The sequence below is a fragment of the Watersipora subatra genome, chromosome 5 (assembly GCF_963576615.1).
Source record: "Watersipora subatra chromosome 5, tzWatSuba1.1, whole genome shotgun sequence".
Lineage (NCBI taxonomy): Eukaryota > Metazoa > Bryozoa > Gymnolaemata > Cheilostomatida > Watersiporidae > Watersipora > Watersipora subatra.
The window spans coordinates 57,040,795-57,046,861 of NC_088712.1; positions in this window are offsets into that span (position 1 = coordinate 57,040,795).

Below are 6,067 nucleotides of genomic sequence, written 5' to 3' on the forward strand. Positions count from 1 at the left end.
TAATATTGTGTGTTGCTAGTATACCATAAATGCAACAGTGAATCTAATTTGATACTATCGCTGTCTCTCCCATAAATGCCCTTGCAAGTCTCACATAAAAAACTAGATATAATCAAACTTCAACATGTTCAAATAATCCATAGCAATTTTTGCTTCAAAAACATATGTTGAAGCAAATATTTTTATAAGAACTACATAAATTTTCTATTAAGTCGTTCCACAGCTCAAAAAATCAATGATAATAACTTCAGGTAACTACATAAGCCTTAAAACAAATGCATTATTCACAACTATTTAAAACTGAACATCAGAAACTAAATTCAATGCAAGTAACTAAATAAACAAAGGAACTAATAAAAAATGAGGCAATATTTCAATGACAAACCGTGACCCTACATACCGATAGTGGGGATAAGAGAGGCAGAGCAGGTCTAACTTAACTACATACTCTCTCTATAAAATAACTTATATACAATGTTTGTTTCACACTTTATCTTCAATTATTTAGGTCCGCAACTCCACTTTGACTTGCTTCAGATATTCTGCATCACTTCATTCCTGGTAACTACTAGACGGCTTGGGAGATTTTTTAAACAATTTATTAAAACATGTTTGCTCTAATTTTTTAAAGTATTTTGCTTTATTTCTTAGAAGAGCATTGCCTTCTTCCTTTTCACAATTACTACCACTTGCACTAGTCTTCTTGAAATTCATGATTTTTGAACTAATCAAGGAAGATATTGTTATAAAGTCATAACATGTTGTAATCAACTGAACTATATTTTACATACTTGTGTGACCAATACTGCTAGTATATCCTGTATAGCTATACTCTATTATCATGTCATTATCCTGTACAGCTGTTACTATCTTGTGTTCAATTGTTGTTTAGTTAGTCAAATATATACATGTATACATCCTGAACTCTCACCTGTTTCATGTATTACATTGACTAATACATACTGCAAGCAACTTAACCGATATGAAGTACTGTTTAATATTTATTGAGCACTATTGACGATACTCGGTTAACGACACCAGGGCATGCGTAATGATTTACAAACTGCAACTGCTTGACAAACCTTGAATGTCTTCTCTTTAAAATTACTGAATATTTGAAACAAATAGTTGCTTTAAATTCTATGTCTGATGTTATGGTAATTGTAAGTCAATCATTGATCCATCATACTTACCTGCATATATAGTATAGGTATGTACAGGTAAGTACAAACTATCTTAGACTAGCTTATAACAAAACTTAATACAAGGTTTGCAGCAGGATTGTATCTGATAATACTTTTACGGAACTTATATGATTATACTTTAGGCATATACAAGATTATAATTTTATCCTATGCTCGATAAGATATTCTTATTTTGAGATGTATTATAGTAATCTACATGTCCATGAACTAGTTCAAAAATACATGAATGTTAAAAATTTTATGAAGATTAAAATAACCTCGTTTGCTATTACCAATTAATTAGACCTAATACTTTTGGATATAATGACGATGAAGCATGACCTTCTTAATATCTATTATGTCATTCTCAGATCTTTGTTGTTCTAAATAAAGGGTTTTGCAGCTACAACCTTTTTGACTTGGTTTTCATAACTAATACTTATATGTATGTATGAGTGGCCACAAATCCATCATGGCTAAATATTCAAACATGCAACAAGCCTTATTTATGCCAACTGGTTATTGGATATAAATTTAAGTACAAATTTACTCAGTAGGGTAGCCTAAAATCATGTGGATGATATAGCAAAAAACATTTTTCGGCATGAAGTGATATTGAAGTGACATGAGTTTTCTGTGAAACTTTTCCAATATGGCTATTATATACTATATATATTATATACTATATATTATATATTATTATATATTATTATATACTATATGACTGATATTATGCACTAGCCTTCTCTTTTTATTGTGACGTTGAGGGGCACAACTGAGACTAACTAATTTCAAGCATTGCGTGATCTCGTGAATGTGCGATTGACATATAGTCCTAGGGCCACACGACTTTAGGTCACAATTTAATCGATGTGATTTCATTACCTTTATTAACGACAGTACATTTATTGAAGCATAATTAATTAACCCAGAACATGTGTTTGTATTGGTTGGGCACGATCCCCAAGCATTGTTGATTATCTAGAATCCTAGTTTATTATTAGCGCTCTCTGGGTTTAACAGCACCGATTGTCACAGAAAAGCGCAGCCTCAATGGCAGCGAAAGGGATCGACTACCTAATATCTAAGGCTAAATAATAATTGTGACATCACATTGTGGGAACGGCAACCAAGTGCTTTTTTATTGCGGAACATACTTTTGACACCCTGTTTTTCATAGTTCTATTATTCTTTGTGTATTGAGTATAGGCTCATTTGAAAGCTAAGACTTTGATGTATTGAACTATATAATAAAAAAATTATATAATTTATGTGCTTTAAGGAATTTTTGGTAAACATTGCTAATCTAGGTATTAGTAAGCACCAGTGCAATCAGATGCACACAAAAATGAGTACAAGAACAAATTTTCTTGTCCTAGCTGTCATTAGTTTAGCCATATGGCATTTTTGAAACTTGAGTAATTAGGCCGGCCATTAGGTATATTCACACTGAGTATTCTGGATTTTTACATCAGCTAAACAAAGATATTTATGTACAAAACTTTTCGAATAAATGGATATTGCGTAAACCTTTTCAAAATTTTAACTCTGGGACATTTATGAACTGCTGAGCAATATTTTTGTGAAACCAGACATTGTGTTGTGCTACGGCTATATTTACAAGCTTCACAGCTGCTGATCTCACATCTGAAGTCGTTTGTCATAAAATGTAAAGAAAAAATGGTATGCAAAATCCTACCTTCCCTATTCAATTATTTAAAAAGTAACCAATCGGTGTGTAGTAAATCGGTATTCAGAAATAGGCCTACAGATAGTTAAGCCAGTCTTTTTTAGATCTAAAACTATATTCCTTGAGTTAGTACAAAGTTGATTGGCTAATTATATGTCACACAAATAAAGAAAATGTTAATTAATTCAAAACATGGAAATGGTGACTGTTTTTGCACAACAAACCCTGCTTTTATAACCTCAAGAAGAGAATTTATCCCGGAATAAGTGACCATTTTCCTTTGAGTGTAGATATTAGACATACCCAGTGGGAAACACGTGCACAAAGTCGAGTGATTAAACTTTATATACAGGCAAATGTGAAAAAATTTCAAGAGATTATTTACCCTGTACAGTTACAATTAAGCGAGATGAACAATGGCGATAACAAGTGAAACCACTCAAGTCAACACTTTAAAATGGTTGTTGAAGCATCTATTCCCAAAAAGGCAATCAAAAACAATGATTACACTGATCCCATATGACTTAATAAGGCTGCCAAACAATTGGTGGCAAAACATATAATTTATATCAATCAACTATGAACCCCTTCTAGCTAACTGTCCTAACAAGATACAAGAAAGAGAGGAATAAACACAAAATACATTTATGCCAAATAAAGCAAGACTATTTAACCATTAAAATATGTAAACCTTTCAAAAGCAGCAATAGCAAGCCCTTCCATCGACATCTTAAATGGATGCAAAGCACGACTAAACCACCCATGAGACTAGTTTTTAGCGATGGAGCCCAGAGTGAAGACTCCAACGAATGTGCCAACTTATTGAATAATTTTGTCAGGGCACAACTCGGTGCAGAACACTAGCTGAACTCAGATGAAAATGTTTATGATAACACATGCCCGAAGAAACTTGATATTTCACTTGAAGGAGTTGTTGCTAAATTTATTAAAGAGTTAAAGGATGGCAAGTCACCAGGACATGACGAGATTTGTATAAAGGACCTTATGGTTGACCCCGTATTAGCTAGTAAGCGCCTTACAACAATATGTAAAGAGTCAGTCGCTGCTTTTGAACTACCAACTGAATAAAAGTTGGCCCGTGTTACACCACTACACAAAAGAGGTGCATCAGACCACACCAACAATTTTCGACCAATATCTCTGACAAGTATCCCATGTAAGCTCCTAGAACATGTAATTCTTTGTGAGCTCAATGCTGTTTTCAATGGAATACTAGATAATAGTCAACATGGATTCAGAAGAGGATTATTTTGTCAAACACAAGTATGTGGTACATCTCATGAACTTTCTAAGAACGCAGACAATAACAATCTTACCCATTCGGTAGTACTAGGCTTTGCGAAAGCGTTTGACAAAGCATCCCACAAACTGCTGATGCAAAATTTACCTACAGTATCAAACACCAGCTACCAAACACTGATGCGGATACACAGCTTCCTATGTAATCATAAGCAAAAAGTAGTCACTAAAGGTCAAACATCTCTAGAACTCCCAGTCACATTTGGCGTTTCACAGGGCTCTGTTTTTAGCTCCACTTTATTTCTAACTTACATCAATGATTTACCTACTCATGTTAACTGTGGTATCAGCCTATTCACAGATTATACTCCTATCTACCAAGTGGTGAATAATCACAATGACAAACAGGTATTTTAAGAAAATATTATTGCTTTAGAGTCCTAAGCTTCTGTTCCCACCTTCAATCCAAAGCATACATCACCACAAGTGAACTACACATTATTACATACCACGCTAGGAGTTGTGAAGTAGACCAAATACCTTGGTGTTATCTTACGATCCAACTTAAAATTTACAATTCCCATTGGCAATAAAATAGCCAAAATAAAGTGCCCACTTGGTATGATCAAACATAGTTTATACAAAGCTCCGAAGCAGGGTAAACTACTTACCTACACAAGTCTGTGTTGACCACATTTACAGTAGGCCTATAGTGCAGCAGTGTGGGACCCATGCCGACAGTATTAAGTGTACAATAAAGAAATGGTGCAAAATACAACTGTACAATTTATTTCTAAAGTAAAAAGAAGAGAAAGCATAACCAAAACTTGTCAAGCTTTAAATCTAGAAGCTCTACCATAATGGCGCCACAACATTAAACACAGCGTTCTGAATAGACTTCTAGCAAAGGAGGAAAATCATTCTCCTCTTATCAGCTCATATGATGAATTGATGAACAGTAAAACTAAAGGCACCCCAGACACGAGAGCTACAACTAATAATAGGTGACCCATCTACACATGCAGACTCCAATCTTTTATAACATCTTTTTACCAAGAACTGTACAAGAATTATAATCCAAGCTTCGTATAGCAAACTAGTTGCAATATAGCAACAACATTAAAAACAGTGCTAGCTAAGAACTTAAAATACTGAGGCGTACCCTTTGCCACAAGCTCTAGTATGTACTAAAGAAGAAGAGTGAGAGATTAAGAGTGTTGTTCCAGTTCTTGTTTGTCGTAATTTCCAATGCTAGAAGTCATAATGATAATTTCCTTTTATCAACCTAAAAAACGTGTGATAGCCATTTTAATGATGTACAGGCCTGCCATCCCAAGAATGGGGCAATGCGTGAGATTTGGTTTTGGGGCAATTGATGTATCAATGATAGTACATGTATATATAAAATTGTGGAAATTGGGGCAAAAATCTCACGCATTTCTCATTTTTTCTTTGGGGTGATTGCGTGAGTCCTACGCCCAATGCGTGAGAGTTGGCAGGTATGATGATGTAGCACACTATAACATGAAATCAAACCAAAATGGCCGTAACAGCAAACCTTTGGGAACTTATATGTTTTTGCGAATGTACGTCTACTCCTCTAAGCGAGATACCTGATATTAATTTTTAAAATATCGTTTGGCTAAATAGCAAAGTTGTTAATTAGTTCTACATTTAAACAACTTCAAAACAAAATATTTTAATCAATGACAGTAATAATGTGAATGCTGTGGTTGAAATTCTTCAGAGCTAGAAATGTCTAAAATGGAGCCGATAAATGCCTTACGAATTTTTTATACGAGTTTATTTCTATAGTTCGTGTACTTACGAATAATACCTACCGTATAATATCTTACGAACTACATACTGTACATGCAAAGCGCTGTACACATACATGCGGTGCGTTGTTCGGTCGCTCTACTAGAAATTATGC